Source organism: Rhinatrema bivittatum, chromosome 3 (assembly GCF_901001135.1).
Source record: "Rhinatrema bivittatum chromosome 3, aRhiBiv1.1, whole genome shotgun sequence".
In the NCBI taxonomy this organism is placed as follows: Eukaryota; Metazoa; Chordata; class Amphibia; order Gymnophiona; family Rhinatrematidae; genus Rhinatrema; species Rhinatrema bivittatum.
The window spans coordinates 525088740-525101388 of NC_042617.1; the positions used below are offsets into that span (position 1 = coordinate 525088740).

Genomic DNA, 12649 nt, shown 5'->3' on the forward strand with positions numbered 1-12649 from the left:
CCGCCGGAGCCGCCGCCACAGAGACCTCTTGGCAGAGCGTCGTTTAGGCCCCGGCCGTCTTCCGCTCCAGCGCGGTCCCGTCGGCAAATCACGCCCGAGATGAATTGGTCCCCCCGTTGCCCCCGGTCAGACGGTCCCTCCGAACGAGGTGGGGTGAAGGTTCGCCGTCTTTTTACATCGTTTTTTGGCCGCGGTAGGGGGGGAGGGCTGCGGAGCTCAAACTCGACGCTGCCACCCAGCTGACGTCATCGCCGGAAGTCCCAGGTTTTTCCTGATGTGGCTAAAACCACCCAGATGAGAAGAAAATTCCTAGCATTAAAAGATAGGGTTCTTTCCTTAGGTGCACTATTTATACTTAAATTTCCGTGCAAATGCTGTATTACCTTAGTTGGAAACAAATGTATTTTCTATGATCCCTCGCATTTGGAAACTTTCCTTCTTGATAAAGAGTCAAAATCTGTGTGATCTAGAGAATTACTGAGATATTGAGGTAAGAATATATATATAATTTGAAATTATGGTCGTGTACAATTAATTGCTTGATGTAACACTCCCCAATTATGAGGACTGGAGGTAAAGTAGTGGATTGATTATCCAAATTATTTGTGATTTTTTTTTTCCTTGTGCTTTCTTATTTGTAATCCTTATTTCATGTATTTTATTGATGTATAATTGATAAAATCCCAATAAACTATAAATAAAAAAAAGAGCATTGGACCATGGACAGGAACTTGAGTATATTAATTTAAAAATTGTCATACCAATTTTGTTTAAGATTCACTGTTGAATTGGTAGCCAGTGCAGACTATCAAGTACCAGAGTAATATGTTCATGTTATTTTTTTTCCAGTAATCAATCCTGCAGCATAGTCAGTTGCAGTGGATGTATTGATTTTGACGGAAAGCCTAAATATAGACTGTTACAGTAGTCAATGTGAGGGAAAAGTGACGCTTGAACAACGGTGCGAAAATCATGATTATACAAATGTTTCAATCCTGCTAGTACACAAGAGACATGTCATGAGATCAACAGCAAAAAAGCCCTTTATCTCCTAAAATCCTTTCCTTTAAATCAAGCAGAAATAACCCTATAAATGTAAATAAAAAAAGCAGTTCATTTATTCCTTAAAAAAAAAACCTTATAACTCTATTCTAATTTGCTCTATTTTGCTTCTGCTTGTAATTAAAAATATAAAATTTCCTAGCGTGTAGCAGATGGACTCAGAACGAATGGGTATAGTGTGCTCGTGCTAGCAGTTGGAGACTGATCTGACGTCAGCACGTAGTACATATGCCCCTGCAGGAAGTGCAGAAGCTCAGTAATTTCCGTCTCCAAAGCAGTTTGGAGCTACCTCACGCTCGCTGAGCGCTCTTCCAAATTCTAACGATTAAATTCATAGAAGAATCCTACCTGAAGACGAGCCCCGCACTCCTGCGGTGATACCCTCGGGTCCCTCCCCCAGTTGAGTTTCCCGAGGTGATTTCCATGGTCCCTCGGAGGTAAGAGCCTCGGTCCAGTGGCCGAATCGCGGCAGGGACCTAGCCCCCGAGTGAGAAGGGCTCGGGCGCGGCATAGAGGCAGCCTCGGTCCCGATCCGTTCGCGGTGAGGACTTGGCCCTCGAGCGAGACGAGTTCGGGCGCGGCTTAGAGGCAGCGGGTGCACTTCCTCGAGCGCGGCGGTGATGGTAATCACCCTCTACCCCCGCAGCCGGAGACCGCCCGGGTCGCAGCCGGGAAGCGCCGAAGATCAGGTAAGGCGTACATCTTTACTTTTGCTGATCTCCGAAGAGCGAGGATTAGCGGGGTCTGCCTACGTGGAAGCCCGCCATTTTGCCTGCATGCTCGCCGTCGCCATCTGCCCTGGTTCGCCGCCTCAATCTAGTGTTCAGACCAGATTAAGCGCACAGGCAACGAGTGCGTATGTTAGGCGCCCGAAAGTAATTGGGCGCATATTATATTGTTTAGGCGCACGTTGATGGGCGCACATTGATGGGCGCATATTACAAGGCGCATACTTTCGGCTGGGAGCGCACCGGCGCATAGAGATAACAGACGCGATGGAGCATATGAGAGCCCATGCGTCCACAGAGCCGGCACCTCCAGAATCAGGCATAGGAGCTCTAGGCCTCTGCTCAGCATGCCACCTCAGAGCCACACAGAGCGAGGAAGCAGACTCCCTATGTGCCCAATGTGAGGAGGCCCTGGGAGTTCCAGGGCCGGTCCCAGCCCAGATTAATTGCCAGTTCCTCAGGGAACACCCCGGACCTAGCAGGCCGATGTGAGCAGCCGGGGAACCCTAGAGACCTGGTGCCCCTAAGGCTAGAACCTGCTTCGCTCTCCTGGGTGGAATTATTCAAGGGGATTCATGCCTTTGTCAAAATGCAGTCTGATCCCCGAACAGACCCATACGTACCGTATGACCCTGCCCCTGGACCCTCTAGGCCTAGGCACGGCCACCCGGAAGCCCCACTTATGGGGATTCAGATTGCTCTGAAGAAGAAGGTGAGCTCCCCGAGCAGGGAGAACCTCCCTCGGGGATAGAGCCGTATCGAACCATGAGACGCTTCTTTCTTAAGGAGGATCTCACAGACCTGGTCTCTCAATGCCTTTCGGAGCTGGCTATCCCTGGCCAAGGCACCCCAGGGGAACCTAGAATGAACCCCCTGCTAGAGGGCCTTCGTCAGACGGCTCACCATTTTCCCCTTCTTCAAGCAGCACAGCAGCTAATCGAGTGGAATGCGCCGGAGGCCTCATTCATAGGGGGTCGGGCCTTGTCTAGCATGTACCCCCTGGACCCGGCAACCAAGGAGCTGATGGCGTGCCCCGAGGTAGACGCCATAGTTTGCACAATTGTGAAGCACACCACCATTCCAGTGGAGGGAGGGGCGGCCCTCAAGGATGCACATGACCGGCGCCTGGACGCCATTCTGAAACAAGCCTTCGAGGTGGCAGCCATGTCCCTACGAATTGCGACCTGCTGCACCGTGGTGACGCGCTCCTGTTTATCACAAGCCAGGAACAACACCCCAGGAGAAGAAATGGAATCAGCTCTCTCGTTCCTCACTGACGCTGCCTCCGACTTAGTTCGTACGGCAGCCAAGGGAGTGTCATCCTCAGTGGCAGCCAGGAGACAGCTCTGGCTACGAAATTGGTCGGCTGACTCCTCCTCCAAGACACGCCTTACAAGAATGCCCTTTAAGGGATCCCTCCTGTTCGGCAGCGACCTCGAGAAACTGGCTAACAAATGGGGCGCCTCTCCATTGCCCCGTCTACCAGAAGACAAGTCAAGGAGGAACCAGCGCCCTTTTCCTAGGCCATCCAGAGGTAGAAGCTCTCAACACTTCAACCACTACAGGACTAGCTACCAAGCACCTCGTTCTCAGACCAGGAACCAGTCCTTTCGGACCAGGCACAATGAGGGGAACCGGCTCGGGTTCGGGTCCCGGCCGCACCCCACAATGAGAATCAGCCGACCCATCTGGGGGAAGAAGCCATAGGGGGTAGGCTAACCCTATTCTACCACAGATGGGTCGAGATTACGTCGGACCAGTGGGTCCTCGCCATCATCCGAGAAGGGTATTACCTGGACTTCCTTCATCCTCCTCCGGACAAGTTTGTGGAATCTCCTTGTCCACCCCTCAAGAGGGCGGCACTGGAAGCTACCTTGTGGAGGCTCCTGTCCCTAAAAGCCATAATCCCAGTGCCTGCATGGGAAATAAATTCTGGGCATTACTCCATTTATTTCATCGTACCCAAGAAGGGGGCCACCTTCAGACCCGTCCTGGACCTCAAGTCAGTCAACCGGCACTTAAGGGTCCCAGGATTTCGCATGAAAACTCTGCGGTCAGTCCGAAGTGCAATACAACCAGGGGAGTATCTCACATCCCTGGATCTGTCAGAGGCCTACTTGCATATCCCAATCCATCGGGATCACCAGCGCTACTTACGCTTCAAAGTTCTGAAACAACACTTTCAGTTCCGGGCTTTACCCTTCGGATTAGCCACCGCGCCGCGTACCTTTACCAAGGTAATAGTAGTGGTGGCGGCGTCACTCAGGAAGGAAGGAATTCTCGTCCATCCCTGCCTAGACGATTGGCTGATCAGGGGAAAGTCACCGGAGGAGAGCCACCGGGCAACCAACAGAGTTATATCTCTTCTGGAAAGCCTAGGAAGGGTAGTCAACATAAACTAGAGGTTCCCTACAGCCTTCGCAGTCGCTGGAATACCTAGGAGTCCGATTCGACACCCAGGGAGACAGTCAGCCTGACCTCCAAGAGGAGATCAAAACTCCGGAATCGTTTACAGACTCTGCTGAGTACCACCTGGCCCACAGCTTGGGATTACCTGCAGGTCCTCGGCCTAATGGCGTCCACTCTGGAAGTGGTACCATGGGCACGGGCTCATATGAGACCGTTACAACGCACCCTCCTATCTCAGTGGAGCCCACGATTACAGAACTACACCGTGCATCTACCTCTACCGGCCAGAGTACGGAATCAGTTACGGAGGTGGCTGCAGCCCGAACACAGGAGCCGGGGGTCAAAAATGTCCTCCCCAACCTGGACCCTGCTCACTACAGATGCCAGCCTGAGCGGCTGGGGAGCACACTGTGAAGAGCTAAGCGCCCAAGGTTGGTGGAACAGAGAAGAGTCGGGGTGGAACATCAACTGACTAGAGGCACGGGCAGTCAGGTTAGCCTGCCTGCAATTTGCCCACAGACTTTGAAACAGAGCAGTCAGTGATGTCGGACAATGCCACCACGGTGGCATACATCAACCGACAGGGTGGAACCAAAAGCTGACAAGTATCCTTAGAAATAGCCCCCCTGATGGCTTGGGCGGAAGCAAATCTCCAGGACATCTCCGCTGTCCACATCGCCGGGAAGGACAACACCACGGCAGACTTCCTCAGCAGAGAAAGCCTAAACCTGGGGGAAATGCAGCTGTCATCCACGACCTTCCAGATGATTGTGGATCAGTGGGGGACTCCGGGCATGGACCTACTAGCGGACAGGTCCAACGCTCAAGTACCCAGATATTTCAGTCGCAGGCGAGATCCTCTATCCCATGGGATCGACGCCCTGGTGCAGCCATGGCCTCAGGGGATCCTGCAAATGCCTTTCCCCCATGGCCCCTGCTGGGCGCCATTATACACAAGATTCAGCGGCACAGAGGCCTAGTTCTTCTGGTGGCCCCGGACTGGCCAAAAAGACCCTGGTACGCAGACATGAGAAGACTACTGGCAGGGGATCCTCTACCCCTGCCCCCTCACAGGGACCTGCTGCGACAAGGTCCCATCCTCCACGAGGATCCAGCTCAATTCTCTTACGGTCTGGCCATTGAGAGGGCTCGACTGAAGAAAAGGGGGATACTCTGGGTCGGTAATAGATACACTCCTCCGAGCACGCAAGTTCTCCACATCACTAACTTATATAAGGATCTGGAGAGTATTTGAAGCCTGGTGCGAAACTCGCAGCACCAGTCCACATGCCGCTAAAATCCTCATTTTGGATTTCCTGCAAGATGGGCTTCAAAAGGGTCTGTCCCTCAATTCAATCAAGGTTCAGGTGGCAGCACTATCCTGCTACGGCCCCAGGTGTGACTGTAACAACATTGCCACACACCCAGACGTTTCACGTTTCCTGAAAGGGGTCAAACACATTCGCCCACCACTGAAATGGCCAGTGCCCCTGTGGAACCTCAACCTAGTTTTGGAATTCCTAGCGGGACCCACCTTCAGACCCCTCCGAGGCCTGTCCCTCCGTTTGTTAACCTTGAAGATGGTGTTCTTGCTGGCCGTATGCTCAGCACGCCGCATCTCAGAGCTACAAGCGCTGTCCAGCCGCGATCCGTTTCTCAGAATCACCCCAGGGGCTATCCATCTTCGCACGGTTCCTTCCTTCTTACCCAAAGTAGTCTCACACTTCCACCTCAACCAAACCATACCCTTGCCAACCATGGAAGGGTTGAAGAAATCGGAAGCAGGTCGAATACTGCGTCATCTCAACATCGGCAGGCTGCTGTCCAGATACCTGGAAATGTCAGAAACAGTACGAAAGATGGACCACCTGTTCGTCCTTCACAGTGGGAAGAGGCAAGGAGAAGCGGCCTCACGGGCGACTATTGCTCGCTGGATCAAAGAAGTTATCAAGGCGGCCTACGTAGAAGCGGGAAAACCACCACCTCTACGAGTCAAGGCTCACTCTACCAGAGCACAAGCGGCCTCCTGGGAAGAAACTAGGATGCTGTCTCCTGCAGAGATATGTAGAGCGGCAACGTGGTCCTCCATCCATACCTTCTCCAGATTCTACCGTCTGGACGTCCAGGCCAGGGAGGACACAGCATTTGCAAGGACAATCCTAAACGGACCTCGGGCAGCCTCCTACCCTGTCCGGGAGTAGCTTTTGTACATCCCATTCGTTCTGAGTCCATCTGCTACACGCTAGGAAATGGAGAGATTACTTACCTGATAATCTCGTTTTCCTTAGTGTAGGCAGATGGACTCAGCATCCTGCCCGGCTGCCGATATATATGGGGATTCACCGTTTAAAGGTAAGCCATGCTTCCTTACATAGGGCATCCACCCTGTTAGGTGTCGATGCCTTCCGGTTGAGAGCACTGGTGGTCTCCAGCTACTGTCAATCGGTCAGATTAATCATGATTCCTGTAATCAATCGGTCAGTCACACATATATCCATAATGCTTTTGCAAGGAAGATTACTGAGCTTCTGCACTTCCTGCAGGGGTATATGTACTACGTGCTGACGTCAGATCCGTCTCCAACTGCTAGCACGAGCACACTATACCCATTCGTTCTGAGTCCATCTGCCTACACTAAGGAAAACGAGATTATCAGGTAAGTAACCTCTCCAATTTGTTTTACTTTTGTTGTAAACCTGATTTCTTTACTGAGTGTTAAGTGCCATTCTTGGGGAATGGCGAGAAAGCTACGATTGTTTGTGGCAGCACCTTGAACCATAATGGGGTAGTAAAGACACAGGAAAATACGCACAAATTAGAGGGATCCAAAAACATTGGAACTTTCTGCTTCACAAGGTGATTGTATCACTCTGCTAAGCATTTCCTGTGGAAAGTAAAGAGTGTTTGAGAGTTGTCTGGGGTTGCCTGTTTATTTAAACTCAAGAAAGTTAAGTAATCTTTTAACCTCCTGAGATACCAACCCTTGTGGAAACTGATCCAGATCTGATGTGACATTTAATGCTGGAGGTTGAATGGATAGAGCTCAGCCACCATGGACCTTCATTTACTGCTCAGGTGGGTTTTTATACTTTCCTGATTCTCAAGCAGCCCAGGTGTAGCAGTTCAAGTTCTCAACACACGTGGCCTGTGACTAAACACAACCTGTATCCACTCCATAGTCTCAAGTGAGGCCTGGGTGTCCTTACATCTAAGGGATTATAAGCACTGCAATAACATGAATCACTGTCTGTAGTTCTACCTTGTAATTGAATAAAAGGCATGTAATATCTGATAATTCACATACACTGGGGTTAGCTGTTTAGGTAGCCTAAAATGTTTACCTTGTTTACACAAACGACAAAGAGCACTCTTGCGATCCTGTAATTCAACAAAGAAAACAAAGGAGGCACCGCTATTAATGAATTTCAAGGGCAAGTGATATCCCATCAAAGAATGAAATATCTGTTTAAGCAAAATGTTTAAATATTGATGTATATAAATTTTGATATGCCGCATCAGAAAGCCAGGCGATATGTTCTATGCACCGAAGAACCGTCCGGTCTACTAATCATTTGCGGCATATACAGCTGGAACGCTTGATAATTCTTGACAAAGTAAGTTGTAAACCAATGTCCCGACTTAAAGTAATTGAACCTGAAGAAAACATTCAAAACCTGACAGCGGCTGGTGTTTCGCTATGGAGCGTAGTTTCCTCAGGGGTGAATAAAGAATTCTCGCATAGGTTCTGTGAAGGGTAAAAAAATGTAAGATCAAATGCCAAAAAATACTTATAAAGGAACCACAATTTAGCTTATTTGATGGGAAGACAACCTCTTGTAGATGGATGCTGAATCTCACAAAAGATATCCAAAAAGCGGGACAGAGACCGCATCAAACCAGTTCAAGAATTTAAATAGCCCGCGTTTGCATCGCGGGATGACGTCATGATGTATCAAAAACTGGTTATCTTTAGCTGCCTGCCTGAAGCCATCGCTGCCGCTGCTACCGCTTCTGCTGCTGCTGCCACGAGGGAGGCCTGCGCGATCGGCGCCCGGACCCGTCGGGGTAAGGCCTTTTAATCCCTTCCCCCGGCGAGCCTGAACCGCTATCGGGCAGGCAGAGTACCACCACACCACCCCGACTTGCGGCCAGAAGACCCGCCCACTAGCCTCACCAGCCAATTAGGGAGCAGAGAAGGAATTTAAATTTACCTTCCCTCAGGCGCCGCGCGCCGAAGGAGCGCGACACAGGGGCCTGCCCCTTTGTCTCACCCCTTCGTTGGAGCCCCGTCCCAAACTCACGGAGTGACCACAGATTTACCACAGCACATTAACCGTGACCGACAGTAAAGGATCCAAAACCCGACGGATTTCGCAACGGGTTTTGCAACGCTCTACCTTCCCGGCCCCAGCTGCATCTCATCCCTCCTCTACTGAGGTTCGCGCGGCCGGCGCTCCGCTGCCGCCACTGCTAAGAACGCGAGGAGGAGAGGCCTGCACGTTCGGCGACCACACCAGTTGGGACGCTCCCACCTCCCATCTCCTTCTCAAAAGCACCGCAGAGCATACCCAAAGTTGAATATCATTGAAAGGAAATCCTAAGAATTTGCTGCGGGAGGGAACCGAAGGCCAATTTAATAAAGAATTTACTGAGGAGATAAACGGAAATACTCATCACGCTGCATCCAGCACTCGTCATCCGATTCAATACAGCAACACAGCATCTAAAACTTTATCTAGCTCTCCTCTTCCAGACCTCATCCAGACCTCATTCAACCTCAATCCACATCCAGCACTCCTCTACCTGACATCAGTCTTCCTCAATCAACATCCAGCACTCTTCTACCTGACATCAGTCTTCCTCAATCAACATCCAGCACTCCTTCTACCTGACATCAGTCTTCCTCAATCAACATCCAGCACTCCTTCTACCTGACATCAGTCTTCCTCAATCAACATCCAGCACTCCTTCTACCTGACATCAGTCTTCCTCAATCAACATCCAGCACTCCTTCTACCTGACATCAGTCTTCCTCAATCAACATCCAGCACTCCTCTACCTGACATCAGTCTTCCTCAATCAACATCCAGCATTCAACACCGATCTCACGCAACATCTACCACAAGCACTCGTAAGATGGAGAAACCACCTAACCTTCAACTCCACAACTGTCACAAGCACCTAATTAACATCCCACTTATGAAAAATAACAAGAACTTACTCTGCCTCACCTTTCTTCTCATTAATGCACAATCATTAACCAAAAAATTCATGCTAATATCTGACATACTACAAGAAAAAAACCCTGACTTCATTGCCATAACAGAATCCTGGTTCAAAAATACCGATCAAGTCATTTTGAACCAACTTGACAACAATGCCTATGACACTTTCTCAATCCCTCGCAATTACCGAAGAGGAGGCGGCCTTCTCCTACTTATCAAAAAACATTTCTCAATGAAAATGATCCCACATAACCTCCCAAAACAATTGAAGTTGCACTCTTCGACTCACCAAATCTACAAATCTGCCTTGTCTATTGCCCACCTAAGCTTCTCGATAGTAACATCTCTCCGCTGCTCGAGTTCCTTATTACCTACATTAATTTGAAAAAACCTACAATCATTCTTGGTGACTTCAACCTTCATATAGATGTCATCCCAAGATCTCTAAATTGCCAAACCCTCATTGACATGCTTTCAAGCTTAAACTGCTGCCTTCAAGTACATGACCCCACTCACAAAGCAGGTCATACATTAGACCTAATCTTCACTAATAACTACTTTTCCAATACCACAATTCTCCATAGTCCAGTTCCATGGTCTGACCACCATCTTCTACTATGCAAGACTCAAATAAATTTCAACATTCCAACCTACACTAAGGATACACAAAATTTCTTCAAATATCGACCACCATTTCAATCTGATCTTCTCCTACAAGAACTGGGTCACCAGCTTTCTAACCTCGACCTTTCTAACATAAATAACGCCATCCAATCCTGGTTTCATATTACTGAAGAAACTGCTAACAACATTAACCCAGAAAAAATCAAACGTTTAAGGAACAAAAAAGAACACCAAAACCCCTGGTATAACACCACTCTTAAAAATATGAAAATGGCTCTCAGGAAAATCGAAAAAGAATGGCAAAAAAACAAACAGCCATTATTACAGCAGAAATACCGCACTCATCTAGCTGCCTACAAAAAAACCATCCAGAACACAAAACGTGATTACTACAGTAAAAAAAATAAATAACGCTACCACCAAAGCTAAATCACTGTTCAACATAGTAAACAACCTCATCGTCGAAAACAACAATCCCACTACCTCTGAAACAATAAATTTAAGCCAAGACTTAGCCATCTTCTTTAAGAACAAAATTTCAAAAATCACGGATGCCTTCAACTCCACATCAATCATAGAAAAGCAATCTTTATCAAACATAAGTCCCTGGCTTGAATTCAATCCTATCTCCAACTTGGAAACAGAGAAAATGTTGAAAAAAATAAACCCTGCGCGCCATGACATGGACACCATTCCAACCCGAGCTTTAAAGGAAATCGCTCATCCCTTAGCCCCAACAATAGCAGCAATCATCAACAAATCTCTTACTGAGGGCGAGCTTCCTATCAAACTAAAAATCGCTACAATCACACCACTTCTGAAGAAAAAAAAACCTCAACCCAAAAGATTTAAACAACTACCGCCCAATATCAAATCTTCCCCTTTTTGCTAAATTGACAGAAAAGGCGGTTCTGAAACAACTAAACAAACACCTGGACGACCATAAAATTCTATTTCCCACACAACACGGTTTTAGAAAAAACCTCAGTACTGAAACCCTACTACTCAATCTTTCGGACACCTTATTAAGAGGCTTCGATAACAAACTAGATCACCACCTGATCCTCCTCGATTTGTCAGCAGCCTTTGACACTGTGGACCACAAAAGGCTTATTCTTAGCCTGGAATCCATCGGGCTCGCTGGAAAAAACCCTCAACTGGTTTTCCTCTTTCCTTAACAGATTTTTCAAAGTTTCCTACAACAACTTTTCATCTGAGGCCATCCCTCTAGATACTGGAGTTCCTCAAGGGTCGTCTTTATCACCTATTCTCTTTAATATCTACCTTCTTCCTTTATGCCATCTTTTAACAAGCCTTAACATCATTTTCTACATGTATGCTGATGACATACAACTTCTCATTCCCATTACTTCGTCTTTAGAAGAAACAATGTCAAAAGCAGCCTCACACCTGAAAGCAATACAAAATTTGCTGAACAATCTAAAATTATGCTTAAATATGAACAAAACAGAATGTATATTAATTACAAGAAAAAACTTTGGTATAACTTCCACTCCACCCTTCCAATTTGACAACATTCAAATTCAACTCAAAGACAACGTTAAAGACCTGGGTTTCTGGCTAGATAATGAGCTAAATCTTAAAAAGCACATCACAACAAAAACAAGAGAAGGCTTTTACAAAATTCAAATACTCAAACACCTAAAACCGCTGCTTCATCCCCAGGATTTCAGAACCGTTCTTCAAGCCCTCATCTTCTCCAGTTTGGACTACTGCAACTCCCTTCTGATAGGCCTCCCTAATTCAACATTAAGACCTCTGCAGTTACTCCAAAACGCAGCTGCCAGAGTCCTGTCTGGTAAAAGAAAATCCGACCATATATCCCCAGTATTTTACAACTTACAATGGCTACCAGTTAAAAAAAGAATAGAGTACAAAGTACTCACAATCCTACACAAATCAATTCACAAAGCTGACTACTCTGCCCTGGACAATATTATACATCTACACAAATCCTCACGTACAACAAGATCTACATATAAAGTTCAGCTGGATGTCCCTTCTTTACCTCAAGCCAAATTATCCTCCACTAGAAATAGAGCCATCTCTATCGTCGGCCCAAAATTATGGAACGCACTACCACAACACCTCAATTCGCAAGAAAACTTTAAATCTTTTAAAAAAGATCTTAAAGATTGGCTACTCTCACAGTCTTACAATGGCTGCTCACCCAATGACAACTGAACATAATCTTTTTCATATCCACCTTCACGTTCCTTTTTATGCCAGCAATCCCCTCCTTCTGTCTTTCGTCCTGTCTTGCAGAAACCTTTTTTCTCTTTAACGGTTTCAACCGTCTACTTCAAGTGCTGCTTACACTCATAACTATTGTTCAATGTATTGTTCAATGTATTTATTGGCTTTTTAAGTTAATGTTCGGATTCATTCTCTGTCACACTGTTATGAATTTAAATGTAACCGGTTTGTTATAATGTAAACCGGAGTGAAGGCTATGTCAGCTATACCTCGGTATATAAACAAATGCTAAATAAATAAATTAGTAACAATAAACAAAGGTGGCAGATTCATAGGAAAATGTGAAGGTCTAATGATGTATTAAGTCCTGCAGGGTGTAATGTG

The 12649-nt window shown here is 47.4% G+C and overlaps 1 protein-coding gene across 1 annotated transcript in view; it reads left to right on the forward strand.

The window, feature by feature from the left end:
• Positions 1-12649, forward strand: part of HADHA (hydroxyacyl-CoA dehydrogenase trifunctional multienzyme complex subunit alpha) — a 348879-nt gene that overhangs the window by 97593 nt on the left and 238637 nt on the right.